At 42.3% G+C, this 18,365-nt stretch overlaps 1 protein-coding gene across 1 annotated transcript in view; it reads right to left on the bottom strand.

Annotated features, from left to right (window-relative positions):
- The window catches only part of LOC140458260 (metabotropic glutamate receptor 8), a 416,712-nt gene that overhangs the window by 66,267 nt on the left and 332,080 nt on the right, over positions 1-18,365 (bottom strand). The window lies entirely within an intron of this gene.

Below are 18,365 nucleotides of genomic sequence, written 5' to 3'. Positions count from 1 at the left end.
GCTAACTATCATTAAACTGAAAACTGCTTTTGAGACTTGTCCTCCAACATCAGACTCCAGAGCACCTTTGCCACATGCCTCATCTTCCAGGACCCATCAGGAAATCCAGGATCTTTCAACCCCTTCCACATGAAGAACAACCACCAAATCCACCCCCATCTAATTACCATAGTCCCTCTTTATTTACAGCAAAAGAAAACAATGAAAAATGATTCAAGTCACAGATATGAAATTATTCACTCTGCTGCTAACCCACAGTGACTATGCTATGACTTATTTCTTATTCTGATGTTTCTACAAAATGCAAGCCAATTGGTAGAAAGCGAGGTGAGATTTTTGGAATGAGCTGGTCATTTGCTAGCTGCAATGAGAGATTGTGGGTCACGGTGATCTACTGATCAGACTGGACCATCTCAGCATTGACTGGTGCAATCTGTGAGGCGTGACTGTCAAATAAGTGCAAGGGAAACGGTGAAGTGGCAAGACAGGAGTAGCTAAGGTCAACATGGAGGATGCAATGGAGACTGATTGGGTTTCTGTCTGCTGACTGTCTGCAATATTTTGTCATTTCATAGAAACTAGTTAATTTTCCACAGGGTCTCCAATGTCTATGGTGGAAGCTACCACCTCAGTCATCAGAATATGAACAATATTCTGCTTCCCAAGTCACTGGCTGTGGTTGACCAGCCTCCACAAGGTGGACAGCAGCTTTTCCCAGCTGTATCAAGCCAACTTGAGATGTAATTCACCTTCTCCCAAGCCAGATTGGCTTTCAGATGGGCCGATCATTGCACTGGGGAGCCTTGTGTGAAAAACATTCAGCATTATTCGGAATCTTGGCCCTTCAAGATCCTCCATAGCAAAACTAATGTGCAACTTGGCAAGATGGCACATTGGCATCCCTCCCACCAGGCTTAGTTCAGCATGGCGTTTGCTCTACGCTATTCTTTAGGTTAACATGATGCTCTTGGCGTAAGGTGGTATGGGTGATAGAGATAACTACTGATGCAGTGCCAGCTTCCTACTCTCTTCCATGTGTATGATCCTTCTTCCAGTTGAGTAATTGTGTTTGGACTGATTAGTACTCGTGAAGGGTGTGATAATGTGGGCTGTGTGAATTTCAATGTGTAGTGAGATGGTGGGCTGATGATATTGATAGTGCAGTTATTGAGTAATGTGCATTTGAGAGATGGCCATTTATCCTGACCAGTTGTGCCAAAGCATTCCACTTCTGCAGCATTAGAACCACAGCATCGGGCCATTACCTCCCAAGAATTTCTTGTTTCATCCTACTCACTTGCTGCCTTTGATGCTCCTAGCCCTCTGTACATCTTCCTCTAGATTTCTTCTACCAAGACCTTCTGTCCTTATTGTAGAACCTATACACCCCTCTCCCTGTCTCTGAACACCCTTTGCCTTCCAACCCAGTCCTGCCAGAGTGGTGTATGCACAGGTTACAAATACTGCTCCACACACACTGCTAATGATCAGCGCTTGAGTATTGAAAGTGCAGGTTCTTACCTTATCGTGGTTTAAACCTGGTCAGACATGTTTATCAGTAATTAGTTCCCAATTATTTGCGAGGCCAGTCTTTTAACAATTGTTTCTTATTAGCACAGCACTCATTTACTTCCTGCTTTCAACAAAATTAAACTGTTTAAATTTAGGCGTTCCTCCTGTGAAGGCTGGAATTATCTGTTTGCTATAATCGGTTTTAATCACCACAAACCAAATGATGTTAGTTTAGTTTTTAATTGGTACATGAGAATCATCAAATCCCTACAGTGGGAAAAGAGACCATTCGGTCCAGTGAGTCTGCACCGACCCTCCGGGGAGAATCCCACCCAGACCCAACACCTTATACTATCCCGTAACCTCCCCACTTTCCAGGGTTAATCCACCCAGCCTATACATCCCTGGATACATGGACAAGTTAGCGTGGCCAATCCACCTAGCCTAATGTACTTCTGCATTACACTGAAACACTGGAGTAATCCCTGGAAGCATCTTTGGTCCATATATATTCTTCTCGCATTTTGAACAACCAGCGGTTTTCTGTGAATGTGGTTGTTTTTTTCATGGTCTTTATCAATTGTGTAGGTGTATGGTTGGAAATGAGATCCCAGGTCAATAAAGATGATCCAGTTTTGAAATAGAAACCATTGTTGCCGCAATTGCGAGTGTAATCATCTGAAGCACATAAACAATTACTCCTCGTGTGCAAGAATGCAAATGTGGACAGCCATCAAACTTTAATCAATTCACTCTGCTATTTAAACTAACTTTAAATTGCTCATAAAATAGCTGTTTTAATTATTTAGGCAAATCATTTCTCCAGTCATTTGCCATAGCTTTCAGCACTGATAAATTTAATGTGTGCTTGAGTATGGCAAATCCTTTACCCTTTTCTGTCTATCTTGGACAAAAGTTATAAGCATGGAATAGACTGAACAATCATCCACTGCTGATGAATGTGTCATTATATCCAACTTTTGCCTTAACTTGCCACTGACAAGCTCACTGATAATCAAAATGCGAAAGTCACTCAGCATTGGAATAATTGTTATCTGTCTGACAATCAGAGAAGACATTTACTCCCATTCTTCTCCAACGCAAATTGGAGAGTTATAAACACAAAACCAAACTCAAAATCTCACATATAGAGATTAGCCTGTATTCCTTTCTCAGCCATCATTTTCTGATCATCTTCTCAATACGAAAAGATGTGTTTTGAATTTACGTACATGTTTTATTGTGCTCATTACAAATACACATTTGAAAAGGAACATTTTGCAGGATCGTGGGGAAGAACGGGCAGTGGCACTAATTCGATAGCTCCACCAAACACTTGTCACTGTATCTTCCTCGATATATGTGGCAATAAAATCATTCATTCAAAAGAGCCAGAATTGATACAATGGGCTGAATAGCCTCATTCTGCATGAGTGATTTCGCAAACTTTGAGTTCAGCCTCACCCAGCATTCCTGCAAACAGTGTAACCCAGAGGATATGATGATGAACTCCTATGTTCCAAATGGACAAAACACATTGTTGATGTGATCAAGGAGGTAAGCACATTCTATTGTGGTGGGTACAACTGACAACTGAATTTTTAAAAATCTATGAATGAGCATTTATAGTAAAGTGTGGTGATATTAATAGTGTAGTAAGTGACAAAAAGAGGCCTATTTATTTTTGGCACAACCAAGTGCTTGGTGCTAAACCTATGAAGGAATCTCCCGCTTGATGTGGCTGACTTTAGCACCCTGTTCTGGTGGATTATCTGTCCTTTCTTAACTGAACTGAAAGCCGTGGGCTAGATCCCTGACATTACCACACCTTTCCCCTCTCAGGAATGGTCAGGGGAATTGTCAATTAAATTGGCTTCAGTGTTTCAGCTTCCCTTGAGGTTGTCATTTTTAGGATTTCCATTAAAGATACCAATCTAACATACTTTATACAACTATCTTGACAAGTGCATTGTCTCAGTTTTCTGTGGGTTACAATGGGTGTTTCATTTGGATTTGACCTGCTTCCCAAAAGCCTTTACATGCTACCTATAATAGAGTAAACTGAAAATTAATCATAACTTGATTAAGGTTTTTAAAAAATATATTTCTTCAGAGTACGTAGGAATCATTGCATTTATTGCTCATCCCGAATGGTTCTCAAGAAGATAGCTGTGAGCTGCCTTATTGAACCATTGCCATCCTTGCGGTGGAGGTACACCCACAGTGCTGTTAAGGGATAGAGTTCCAGGGTTTTGATTCAGTGACAGAGATGGAATAGCAGTATATTTCCAAGTCGGGATAGTATGTGGCTTTGGAGGAAACTTGCAGGAGATGATGTGCCCATGTATCTCATGACCTTAAGGTGGCAGCAGTCATGGGGGTGTAAGAAACTGTCGAAGAGCTTTGGTGAGTTGGTGTAGTGCAACTTATTGATGGTGTACACTTGGCAACTAAGTGTCGTCGAAGCTGAAATCATCAGGACAAGTGAAGAGGAAATCCTGATGTGTGGCTTGGAAAGGCATGGGGGAGACAGGAGATAAGTTACTTGTTACAGCGTATGACCTGTTCTTATAACTCCAGTATTTATATGGCTGGTCTAAGTTGGTTTCAGGCCAACAGTAACCCCCAGGATGTTATTATGGAGGGACTCAACAAAGCATGCCATTGAATGCCAAGAGCAGGTGGTTAAATTGTTTGTTGGTTAAACTCCTCCAGGTCAAATGATTTTATAAAGTGGAACAAAACAACAAAGGCCAAACAAAATGAATTTAAATCTGAACCAAATCTATTATTGTCATTTGTGTGCCATGGTCACAGAAACAGCATCGCAAACAAATAAAACTCGAATGCATGCTGTGAAGTATGTGGCATGAATCTATTTTAATATATCATTTGCTATTAATGTGCAATATACGTAGAGGTTAAAGTTAGAACTATTAAAAGTTTGGTTAAGCCAAGTCAATTCAGCAAGAAACACTAAACCGGATGTTTCCTACTCTAAAATTAAGTACATATTTAATGTTAGAGAATGATTCAAAGATGTTGCAATGGTTTGAGAGTGATATAACATTCTCAAGGATGCTTTGACTGTATATTATTTAGCATTGCTTTTCCATATGTAATTTAATTTGTGGTAAACACTACCTACACCTCTGGAAGTGATGGGGAAAATGTTTTCTTCGGTCTGACAGAACCTCTGGGAGTGATGGGAAAAATGTTTCCTTCTCTCTGACACTGTAAGGGTCTACGGTCCATTGCCAAAATTGGCAGAGTTACAGATAGTGAGGAGGGTTGTCAAAGGATACAGTGGGATATAGATAGATTGGAGATTTGGGCAGAGAAATGGCAGACGGAGGTTAATCTGGACAAAAGCGAAGTGATGCATTTTGCAAGGTCAAATTCAGGTGTGAAATATGCAATCAATTAGGGACATTGACAGACAGAGGGCTCTGTGTGTACAGGTACACAGATTCCTGAAAGTGGCAACACAGGCAGATATGGTTGTCAAGAAGGCATACAGCGCGCTTGCCGATATTGGCCAGGGCATCGAGTATAAACGTTTGCATATTAACAAATTGCCCAGGTATAAAAGTTGGCAAGTTATGTTACAGCTGTACAAACTTTTAGCTAGGCCACATTTGGAATACTATGTGCAGTTCTGGTCGTCACACAACCAGAGGGATGGAGATGATTTGGGGAGGGTCCAGAGAAGGTTTACCAGAATGTTGCCTGGTCTGGAGGGTTTTAGTTATGAGGAGAGGTTGGATAAACTCGGATTGTTTTCACTGGAAAGACAGAGGCTGAGATCTAATAGAGGTCTACAAAATTATGGGAGGCATAAATAGGGTGGATAGGCAAAGGCTTTTTTCCCAGGATGGAAAGGTCTACTATAAGAGGGCACAGGTTCAAGTTGAGAGAGGGTAAGTTTAGGGGATAAATGCAGGGAGATGTTTTCATAGAGTGGGTAGTGGGTGCCTGGACCGCAATCCCAGCGGAGATGGTGGAAGCAGGCATGTTAGCAACATTCAAGGTGCATGAATGGGAAGCGAACAGAGGGATAGAAACTGCGTATGGGGAATATGCATCAGGTCTAAATAGTAATAGGAATTGGTGCAGGCTTGTTGGGCTGAAGGACCTGTTCCTGTGCTGTATTATTGTATTGCATTGCATTGACTCTGAACTAATTGCCACCAAGTCAACAAGATCTGGCAATGGAACATAGAGACCAGTGCAAGACATGGAAAAATCAAGAGAATAGATATCCATCTCAGATTGGAAAACATTGTTGGTGCATGCTGAGACTACCAATACCTGGGCAATTTTTTTTTGCTGCTTTTAATTCATGCCCCCAAAATGGAAAGTGTCACCAATTTTAATATCCATCACTTTGATGAGTAACAAAAATGTAGACGATCTACCATTACATTCAATGGTAAGGCTGGATTTCTTCTTAGCAATTAGGCAATAGCACAATCTTGTTTCAGTGAGGATGGGGGAACAGGGAAAGCTGGAAAGGTTAGGAGTCTGTAAGATAATTGAGCGGGCAGAATTCGCAAGATAGCTTGAAAACACTCAAAAATTAGGTCCCTTCACCTACAATACCATTCCCCCTGCCAGCAACACATCTGCTACCCTACCACCATCAAAAGTTAAAAAAAAGGCAGAACAGATGATTTCATCCTACCCTGAAAGTTCCTCAGGGCAGGATTATCTAGCCTCATAATTACAAGTGAAAAAAAACAATGTTCCAAATTATTCCATATTATTGAACATTTTCGTGACAAAATCTAGCAACAATCATTTCAAACCACTCTCCACATTTCTCTCTCTGACACACGGACACTCTCCCACACTATTTCAATCAGTTTTCTTAGATTTCAGATCTGACAGCAAACCATTAACCAACAGCTCTCCTCTCAGACATAATCAGCTGTGCTTTTTTGCTATAACTGGTGTGTTATGCAATATTATATAAAATTACAGCCCTCATAATAATATCAGGTATTAAAGAAAAAATAAGCTTCCATTAGGTGTGAACTGTGGCTCAGTTGGCAGTACTCTGCCTGCTCAGTCCCTGTCTCCAGAAACCTGAGAATCAAATCCAGGCCAACCCTCCAATGAGGTGCTGAGGGAGTGCCTCATGGTTTGAAATGCTATCTTTCAGATGAGGCATGACATCAATGCTCCACCCGCCTTCCCAACAACATAACTTGAAAAGCAAGGGGATCTTCTGCCCAATATTTATCCATCAGTTTACATATTACCGTAGATTATCTAGTCATTGTCACGTTGTTTGTGGAATTTTACTGAGTGTACATTGGTTGCCTGTACAGTGACTGTACTTCAATGTATCTAATTGGCTGGAAGGCACTTTTGGAGTTTGTGACAGCTTCACAAAGTAACAAAAAGTGCTACATAAATGTAAATCTTCCTTTACAGTGATGACTCCTCTCTTAGGCTTCAATTATTTCTTTTGCTTAATTTTTCACTTTAATGTAACAGTGTGGTTGCAAAGGGCAATTAGGTGTCAGTAATTGGAAGTCAATGTTTGGAGCCTTGAGATTCAATACTGTACCCAAAATAAATCTGGTCAGAATCTTCCCAATAACACCTTTCCCTATTTCTGCTCAAAATTCTGTCAATGAACATGTTGAAAGAAATACTGATATCATTTATTAACAATCAAATATAGCAATGTGTAATCTCATGTAAAGTCTTTTTTGATTCTATCAGCAAGGCTCTTCACAACAACTCCTGAGTGGAATAAAACATGTCATCGGATAACTTGAAAGCTATATTCTCTTCATGCCATCACATGGCACTCACAGAAGAGGAGGGGAGCAGGAACCACTGATCTAAATATTTTTAATCAAACTGCTCAGGCATATTATGACTCCTCTAATGTAGGCAGAACTTGAATCTGGACTTAAATAAAAAAGCTAAAGAACCACAGATGCTGTAAATCAGAAAGAAAAACGGAAATGGATGGCAAAGCTCAGCAGGTCTGGTAGCATCTGTGGAGAGAATGCAGAGTTATTGTTTCGGGTCTGGTGACCCTTCCTTAGAACTGAGGAACTCAGTTGAGGTACCTGCTGAGTTCTTCCAGCAATTTCTGTTTTTGATTTTGAGTCTGGACTTTCTGAGCTTGAGGTAAGGATATTACCGGTCCACCACAAGACCCCTGATATCTCAAACTATGCTGATACTTGCACTTCAGAAAAGCCTTCCCCCACCTTTTTTATCTCATCTCATTAATATAAATGTCCTCCTCGCTTACCTCATTGGATCCCACTTAAGCATATCCCAATAACTGCCCCAACTACTTCCTCTGATAGTAAGTTTCACCTTCTAACCACTCTGTTGGTAAAACGATTTTTCCCAAGTCTTTATCAGATTGTTCTTCCATCTTAAATTTATAACCAAATTTACGACACTCTCAGCAGATACATTTTGTCTCCATTTACCCTATGAGACATCTTGTCACCATTTTCAAATTATGTGTCAGATCACTTGGCATCTTTTATATCACTGTCTTTGTCACAGCACCTTTGGTGTTTTTTATCTGGAGATATGTCTTCTGGTTTGGCTTTTTTTTTCAGCTTTTTCACCCGCAACTGGAGTGGGAGGAGGGACAGCGAGGACCAGAGGCCCAATGGGAAAGTAAATTTAAAGGAGATAAAAACTTACCTCATGTGTAGGGGGAGGGCACGCTGAGTGGGGGTGGACGTGGCACTGCTGGGTAAGTGAGGCTTTATATTTGGGTGCTTGCTTTACCCGAAAGACTACTTGGTACTGTCTCCCACCTGTCCTCCTCTTCTAACCAAAACAAAATGGTTCTGCAAGCTGGATTGGTAAGGTGACTAGTTTCTTTTTTTCTCTATGATTTGGAGATGCCGGTGTTGAATTAGCTTTCAGAGCAATGCTCCTTCATCAGGCGACACTACCACCTGATGAAGGAGCAGTGCTCCGAAAGCTAGTGTGCTTCCAATTAAACCTGTTGGACTATAACCTGGTGTTGTGTGATTTTTAACTTTTTTTTCAGTTTTTCCAATAGCCTTGTTGGGAATTTAGAATAACGGGGAATGGAGGTTAGGGCAGTTGAATGTTCCTCCTGCAGAATGTGGGAGGTAAGGTCACCTCTAGTGTCCCTGCTGACTGCATCGATGGGAATGCATCCAACTCCAGCTTCTCGAGAACCGTGTTAGGGAACTGGAGCTGGAGCTGGATGAACTTCGGATCATTCAGGAGGCGGAGGGGTTTATTGAGAGGAATTACATGGAGGTAGTCACACCTCAGGTAAAAGAAGAAGGTAGATGGGTTACCGTCAGGAGACAGAAAGGGAACCGGCAGGCAGTGCAGGGATACCCTGTGGCCATTACCCTCAATAACAGTATAGCTTTTTGAATACTGTCTGGGGGGACAACTTACCAGAGGTAAGCAATGGGGCACAGGTCTCTGACACAGAGTCCATCCCTGTTGCTCAGAAGGGAAGAGGAAAGAGGAGCAGAGTATTAGTCACTGGGGACTCCATAGTTAGGAGGACAGATAGGAGGTTCTGTGGGAATGAGAGAGACTCACGGTTGGTGTGTTGCCTCCCAGGTGCCTGGGTACATGATGTCTCTGATCGTGTTTTCAGGATCCTTGAGGTGGAGGGGGAGCAGCCTGAAGTCATGGTCCGCATAAGCACCAATGACATAGGTAGGAAGAGAGATAGTAGAAATTCAGGGAGCTAGGGTGGAAGCTTAGAGCTAGACCAAACAGAGTTGTTATCTCTGGTTTGTTGCCCGTGCCACCTGCTAGCGAGGCAAGGAACAGGGAGAGAGAGGAGTTGAACACACGGCTATAGGGATGGTGCAGGAGGGAGGGTTTTGTATTCCTAGATAACTAGGGCTTTTTCTGGGGTAGGTAGGGCCTCTCCAAACAGGACAGTTTTCACCTGAACCAGAGGGTACCAATATCCTGAGGAGGAAATTTGCTAATGCTCTTCAGGTGGGTTTAACCTAATTCAGCAGGGGAATGGGAACATAAATTGTAGTTCAAGTACACAGGAGGTTGAGAGTAGTGAGGTCAGAAATAAGGTTTCAAGGTCGCACGAAGGCACCGGCAAGCAAGAAGTTGGTTTGAAGTGTGCGTTCTCAATGCGAGGAGCATCCAGAATAAGGTGGGTGAACTTGCAGCATGGGATAATACCTGAGATTTCGATGTTGTGGCCATTTCAGAGACATGGGTAGAGCAGGGTCAGGAATGATTATTGCACCTTTTGGGATTTAGACATTTCAGGGTTGTGGTGGTGGTGGGGTGGTGGGGTGGGGTGGGGTGGGGAGGTGGTTATTGTTGTGACATTGTTAGTAAAGGACAGTATTACACTTGCAGAAAGGATGTTTGATGACTTGTCTTTTTAAGTAGTATGGGCTGAGGTTAGGAACAGGAAAGGAGAGGTCATCCTGTTGGGAGTTTTCTATAGAACTCTGAACAGTTCTAAAGATCCTCGATAGGAGCGAGACTGACACGGTAGTTGTTATAGGGGACGTTAACTTCACAAATATTGACTGGGAATACTATAGTTCAAGTACTTTAGATTGGTCAGGTTTTGTCCAATGTGTGCAGGAGGGTTTTCTGACACAGTATGTAAAGAGGTCAACAAGGGGCGAGGCCACATTAGACTTGGTACTGGGTAATGAACCCGGCCAGTTGTTAGATTTGGAGGTAGGTGAGCACCCTGGTGATAATAATGACTACAATTTCATTATGTTTACTTTAGTGATGGAAAGGGATAGGTATATACCACAGGGCAAGAGTTATAGCTGGGGAAAAGGCAATTATGATGCAATCAGGCAAGAATTAGGATGCATTGGATAGGGAAGGAAACTGCAGGGGATGGGCTCAAATGAAATGTGAAGCTTATTCAAGGAACAGCCACTGCGGATCCTTGATAAGTATGTACCTGTCAGGCAGAGAGGATGTTGTGGAGTGTGGGAGCCATGGTTTACTAAGGAAGTTGAATCTCTTGTCAAGAGGAAGAAGAAGGCTTATGTTAGGATAAGATGTGATGGCTCAGTTAGGACACTCGAGAGATACAAGTTAGCCAGAAAAGATCAAAAGAGAGAGCGAAGAAGAGCCAGGAGGAGACATGAGAAGTTGTTGGCAGATAGGATCAAGGAAAACCCTAAGGCTTTCTATAGGAACATCAGGAATAAAAGAATAACTAGAGTAAGATTACGGCCAGTAAAGGACTGTAGCGGGAAGTTGGGCATGGAGTCAGAAGAGAAAGGAAAATCGCTAAATGAATACTTTTCATCAGTATTCACCCTGGAAAAAGACAATGTTGTTGAGGAGAATACTTAAGTACAGGCTACTAGACTAGATGGGATTGAGGTTCACAAGGAGGAGGTGTTAGCAATTCTGGAAAGTGTACAAATTGATAAATTCCCTGGGCCGGTTGAGATTTATCCTAGGATTATCTGGGAAGCCAGGGAGGAGATTGCCGAGCCTTTGTCTTTGATCTTTATGTTGTCATTGTCAACAGGAATAATGTCAGAAGACTGGAGGATAGCAAATGTTGTCCTCTTGTTCAAGAAGGGGAGTAGAGACAATTCTGGTAATTATAGACCAGTGAACCTTACTTCGGTTGTGGGTAAAGTGTTGGAAAGGATTATAAGAGAGAGGATTTATAATCATCTAGAAAGGAATAAGTTGTTTAGGGATAGTCAACAGTTCTGTGAAGGGTAGGTCTTACCTCACAAACCTTATTGAATTCTTTGAGAAGGTGACCAAACAGTTGGATGAGGGTAGAGTGGTTGATGTGGTGTATATGGATTTCAGTAAGGCGTTTAATAAGGTTCCCCACGGCAGGCTATTGCACAAAATATGGAGGCATAGGATTGAGGCTGACTTAGTGGTTTGGGTCAGAAATTGGCGAGCTGAAAGAAGACAAATGGTGGTGGATGATGGGAAATATTCATCCTGAAGTTCAGTTACCAGTGGTGTACTGCAAGGATCTATTTTGCAGCCACTGCTGTTTGTCATTTTCATAAGTGACCTGGATGAGGGCACAGAAGGATGGGTTAGTAAATTTGCAGTTGACACTAAGGTCAGTAGAATTATGGATAGTGCCGAGCTGCAGCTGCAGATAAGCGGCAGAGCTGAGCTGAGAGGTGGCAAATGGAATTTAATGCAGAAAGGTGTGAGGTGATTCACTTTGGAAGGGGTAACAGGAATGCAGAGTACTGGGATAATGGTAAGATTCTTGTGGATGAGCAGAGCGATCTCGGTGTCCATGTACATAAATCCTTGAAAGTTGCCACCCAGGTTGATAGGGTTGTTAAGAAGGCATACAGTCTGCTCGTTTTTATTGGCAGAGGGACTGAGTTTCAGAAGCATGAGGTTATGCTGCAGCTGTACAAAACTCTGGTGCAGTCACACTTGGAGTATTGTGTACAGTTCTGGTCACTGCATTATAGGAAGGATGTGGAAGCTTTGGAAAGGGTTCAGAGGAGATTTACTAGGATGTTGCCTGGTATGGAGGAAAGGCTGAGGGACCTGAGGCTGTTTTTGTTAGAGAGAAGAAGGTTGAGAAGTGACTTAATTGAGACACATAAGATAATCAGAGGGTTAGATAGGGTGGACAGGGAGAGCCTTTTTCCTCTGATGGTGATGGTTAGAATGAGGGGCATAGCTTTAAACTGAGGGGTGATAGTTATAGGACAGATGTCAGTAGTTTCTTTACTCAGAGTAGTAGGGACATGGAACACACTGCCTGCAGCAGTAGTAGACTTGCTAACTTTAAGGCCATTTAAATAGTCATTGGATAAGCATTTGAATGAGAATGGAATAGTATAGGTTAGATGAGCTTCAAATTGGTTTTACAGATCGATGCAACATCGATGACCGAAGGGTCAGTACTGTGCTGTAATGTTCTATGTTCTACTTTAACCTCCACTATGAATTACTGCTGTGCAGCAATGAAAGTGGATTGAGACAGATAGGACTTAATCATGGTACATGGTTCATTGAGTGGCTGGCACTATTCTAATCTGTATTTTACTGAGTGAGTCTGAGCTGTTTAGACTGGGATCAAAATAAACAAGTGATGGAAAAGGCCATGGCAGGATGCTTGCTTAACAAATTCGACTTAACCGCTGTTGCCACGAGACAGTAATAAGCTATATACCATTAAGGGCCACCAAGGTGCAAACCATCATCTCATGAGAGGAAGGCTGCCAAAGGAAATAATATCAAAGATTAAATGTGGCTCCATCACAACTGTTGCACTGATGTAACTATACAGCACTGTCAATGTGCGACATACTTTAAAGTCTCCAGAGCAAATTCAGTCGGCCAGAAACTGAAAAGGCACTTGTAATGCCTCAACTATTTGCTCCCAGCAATGATCCATTGTTTAGTTGGGATACTGGTGAAAAATGTATGTGAGAAGCCATAATAGAGGTAGGAAATGTTCATAATGGCACATTATCTCAAGAGTTAGCTGATAAGATCTTCAGAAACTCTCAGCTGTGTGTGCCTAAACAGAGGTCAAATAATATAACCAAGTATAAACTCTGACGAGGCTAAGCAACGAAGTGACTGGGGAGTATTCTGGAACAGTAGCAGTGCTCCTAACTGGACCTGGGTTCTCATCCCACCTGTTCCAGAGGTATGGACTTTTCCATAAGTTGCTGAACCAAGGTCCTATCAACTGTCTAAATTCTCGTGGAGCTGTTTCAAAGAGCAGGGAAGTCATTTCCTTTTCCTTGGCCAACATTTGCCCCTTGTTCAAAATCCCTATCACATAATGGGTTGTGGGAGCTTATTGTGTGCAAACTGTCTACTACAATTCCGACATGACAACAGTAACTATAATTCAAAAGTACTTCATTGACAATAAAGTGCTTAGGGGTATTCTGAAGTTGTGGATGATGACATATAAATGGAAGTTTTGACTGCTTGTATGCACAGTTTCATCTGTCTTCACATACTTAGCAGCATTGCAAACCCCATACTAACATCTCATGGCTCAAATACTGTCAGCTAATCAACACACACAGGCACCTCACTCAAACACTTTGCACCACAGTCTCTGATACACTCCGCTCATCTTTGTCGCCTAAGATGTTCTGGACTCCATGAAGAACATAGTGGTCTCCACCAACAGCTTGGCTAGTTCTGCGTCAGTAACTCGTGATAATGCTGAGACATCCAAGGGAACGGTACGTTCACACCTCATCCACCATTTCACATGTCACTTTCTCCTCATCCCCTAACTCTTCCAAGAGATGGCGCAAGCATGGACCAATTGCTCCACCTTCATTTAATTTTACTTCAATGCTGTAACGTGACAGAGCAGAATTAGGCCATTCAGCCCATTAAGTCTGTTCGCCATTCAATGAGATTATGGATGATCTGAATCTTCAGTTCCTCTTTCCTGGATTTTGTGCAAAACCCTTGTTTCCCTTACTAGTTAAGAATCTGACTATCTAGGTTCTGAACATACTTAATGGCTCAACCTTCACAGCCATCTGTGGCAAAGAATTCCACAGAGCCACAACTCTCCTCACCTCTGTCTTATAGATGCAACCCCTTACTCTGAAGTTATGCCTCTGGTCCTAGACTATCCCACAAGGAGAAACAGTCCCTCCGCATCGACCCTGTCAATTCCCTGAGGAACCTTGTATGTTTCAATAAAGTCACCTCTCATTCTTATAAATTCCAAAGAGTACAGACTCAACCTACTCCACATCTCCTTGTGAGACAATTCCTCCAGACCTGGGATTAGCCAAATGAACCTTCACTGGACTGCCTCCAATGGCAATATACCTTTCCTTAGAGAAGGGGATGAAAACTACTCACTGTATTCCAGCTGTGGTCTGACTAGTGCCTGGAATGATTTTAGCAAAACCTCCCCTACTCTCATGCCTTTCTTCTTTCAACACCCGAGGAATTGGAACTTGACCAGGTAGCATGTGAGTTTGAAGGGGAGTGGAACATCGATTATAAAGAAACAATGTCACTCAATCTCACCACACAGCCACCATTTCAGTGGTTAACACTGCTGCCTCACAGCACCAGGGATCCGGGTTCAATTTCACCCTCCTTTAACTGTATGGAGTTTGCACATTGTCTGTGTTGGTTCACTTCCACTTTCTAAAGATGTGCAGGTTAGGTGGATCGGCCCAGTATCCAGGCGTATGCAGACTAGATTGATTAGCCGTGGGAAATGCAGGGGTGATGGGTGGGTCAGAGGCTCAGTTTGGGTTGAATGACCTGCTTCCACACTGTGGGATTCTAATTCAGAAATTGCTATTTTTGAACTTTACAGGGTTTTAAACATCACAGAGTTTTGAACTTTATAGGGTGGCATTATGGATGGATCTTCGTGGTGTATGTCATTAGTTGGGAATGGAATACAGCCTGGGTGGGTTTTCAGGGGGAGGTGGGGAGGAGGATAGTGTAGATACCTGATTCCTGGTGGATGAGGCTGTGCCCAAGGATTCAGTTGAGGGCTTCGATGGAGCTGCCAGAAAGCTGAACGCCATCTTCGAGAAACGCAGAGGAGTCCACAACCAACTTGAAAAAAAGGGTTCTGTGGAGAGTTTAGAACTCGTCCTTTCCAGTATGAAAGTTATGGCCAGCTCCAGCGCAACACTTGTGAAAGTGACCACAGTGCAGTGTCTGAAAGTTGATGTCTCAGCTTCCTCAGCAGCACAAATGGTCACCACCAACTGACAGTCTGAGTGCTACACAGAAAGCTCAGTGATCATGGAATCCCAGCTCATTACCATGTAGCCACTAAGACTGTGGATGCCAGTACTGGTTTTTTACTCATTCATACAAAACGGGTGACACTGACTGGGCTAGCATTTATTGCACATCCCTAGTTGCCCTTGAGAAGCTGGTGGTAAGCTGCCTTCATGAACCACAGCAGTCCATGGGCTGTACGCAGTCCCGATTATGCTGTTAAAGAGAGAGTTTCAAGATTTTCATCCAGTGATAGTGAACGAACAGTAATATTCTCCAAAGCAGGACAGCGAGGGTTACTTGCAAGAGAGGGTGTTTCCATGTCCTTGTTCCATATGGTACATTTTGTAAGCTTCAACAGTAGTATTAAAGGAATCACTTTGAGTTAGAGCAGTGCATCATAGAGACAGCACACACTGTGCATGGGTAGTGGAGAGGTGTGAATGTTTAAGGTGGCCAAGGTGCACGGCAGACACCATGTAAATGTCCAAGGGTGGCTTGTGATATGAAATGGCTGTGGTTTCCTTCAAAAGGGAACTAATGGCTCGGACCCAGAGGGGTGAAAAGATACAATAACGTAGAATGGGGGCTTGGGGAGGTGGCATTGAATTAGACAAGAAGACAAGAAGGTGGATCTCCCTGCCTCCTCCCTTCCTCTTCTTCATGAAGTTGTTACCATTTCTGTGGTGATGAGGGCTGTGAGTGTACTCATGATGGCCAGGGTGTGAAGAATGCTGCAAACCACCATAAACCCAGGTGCATTACTGAAGATAATAGAACCTTTAGATTAGATTCTCTACAGTGTGGAAACAGGCCCTTCAGCCCAACAAGGCCACACCAACCCACCAAAGAGGAACCCACCCACTCCCATTTCCCTCTCACTAATGCACCTAACACTATGGGCAACTCAGCATGGCCAATTCACCTAACCTGCACATATTTGGACTATGGGAGGAAACTGGAGGATTCAGAGGAAACCCACACAGACACAGGGAGAATGTGCAAACTCCACACAGACAGTCAGTCGAAGCTGGAATCAAACCTGGGACCCTGGTGCTGTGAGGTAGCAGTGCTAACCACTGAGCCACCGTGCCACCCTTTACTGCAGTACCAAATCATGCATTTCCCTATTTCCCATTGCAGAAACCCATTCTACCAACACGTGGTTAGGCTGTATAGGAGAGACATCCCCAGTTGTAGAGAAGATGGCGCTTTGCATCCAGACATCACCCTCTGGTTTAATCTGACGGCTGAAAGATTTTAGAAGCAGTGTGCTAGAGCAGGAAGTAAGCATTGAGATTGTGGCGAAGATATGAATATGGTCACACAACAATTGCAGTACTGTGATGGAGGCATAAGGCAGCATTGAGGTCAGAATGTCACATTTATGAGTCAATGGCAGCCTGTATAATGGGTGATCCCACTATCGTGGTAAAACCACATACATGCTTCACTTGCTTCTCTCTGTTGTAATAGAGGGGGTGTAAAGATAAACAAACCACAAATCCCATCTTTTACTGTACATAATCAGCGTGTTTATTATTTGGAAGGTAAATGTATATTTCTAAACCCCTACAGCGTGTGGTCAATTTAAAGAAATAATGAAAGACTTTTGGGGGTATCAAAATAAAGAAGGTTATTTATTCACACACCCACCCAGAGTCCAAATGCTGCATCAATTAGTCAGCACCTATGCACACACACTCGGGAGAAATACAGCTGAAGAGAATCAAGCACTTTTACATGTTGTAAACCAAAGAATAGTTCAGAGCTTGCTCACTGTCAAGCTCATTGAAGGCAGGTCTTTTGTGGGTTTGGTAAAGAAGGAAGTATTTTTCACTTGATTTGGTGGGTTTAGATGAGCTCAGTTTGCTCGAGTCAAACATCAGGATTATTGAAAGATTCCCTCACAGAAATGAATGTTTAGCAGGTCATTAAGTTGAACTTTTTGACTTTCCTATCAGCAGGTGCAATTTCTCTGCAGATGGACTTAGGTTTAGGAATTAGGTTAGAACATTTTTGAAGATGTTACAGTTTTATGTTCATAAAGACAAAACTGCCACAATATTGCTGCAGCTATTGTGTTTCCCAGGGTCTTCTACAGAAAGCCAAGGTCATCTTTGGGTCTTTAAGGCAAAACCCAATATCTTCAGTCAGTTTTGATCACAAGAATAAAATTGGGGAATTTTGCACACATGTAAGAAGCCTTTAACTGTTTTAATGACTCTTGGAACAGAATGACAGAACACTGCCTCAGTCATGCATGGCACCAACTACGTTTCTAGTGTTAAAATCTTACTAACGTTAAAATGAAACAATACCAAATGGAATTCAATTTAAATGTGGAGTACTATATAATACAGATTTCACCTTTTGTATTTCATCTTGCTTGAAATAAAAGGCCAATATTTGCATTTCCATTTCCTTTAGTACTGCCACCATTTTAATGATTCTCCTATTGGGATCTCTGAATCTCCCCCTTCATTCAACATTTCATCATTTTTAGATTTGACAAAACCTATAGGCATGCATGCTTATAATTACACTCCTTTGACAAAAGCAAACATGAAAATTAGCAGAGTTCAGTAAAGTTATTGCTCTGGAACTTTGTAAGAAATATCCTTTGTCAAGCTTCACTGATCCCCCCACTATGTACTAACAGCAAAGGAGTTTGCTCATGTGTATTACATACATTTACCTAATAGGAAGATCAATCACTCAGATTTGTTCCTCATACACCAATACAATTGGCTACAATGTAAGTGACTTGTATTTGTTTTTGAGGGAAACATTTGAAGTTTCTTCAACATTGTGCTGAATCATTGGTTGCTGACTCAGATCGTTTACTGATGACCAGTGGGGCAGTTTGAAAAGTTACAGGAAGTATAGTGAAGCATGAATTTGGAGAGATTGACCTTGACCAAGTCAGCTTAAAACTGAGCTTTGAGAATTACATTGCTGTTTCAACAGTGAATTAGATGGTTCAGGCTCATCTAGTTAGAGAAAATATCTTTTACGTTCAAGGGCATTAGTATCACGTGCAAAGGAATTGGAGTTGTCCCATCAAAGATGCAATTAATGCCAATTTGTTCAATGAAGGTTTTTAGTAGAACCCTTGT

Source organism: Chiloscyllium punctatum, chromosome 32 (assembly GCF_047496795.1).
Source record: "Chiloscyllium punctatum isolate Juve2018m chromosome 32, sChiPun1.3, whole genome shotgun sequence".
NCBI lineage: Eukaryota > Metazoa > Chordata > Chondrichthyes > Orectolobiformes > Hemiscylliidae > Chiloscyllium > Chiloscyllium punctatum.
The sequence above is the reverse complement of the archived record's forward strand: the minus strand, read 5'-3'. Positions and strand labels throughout refer to the sequence as shown.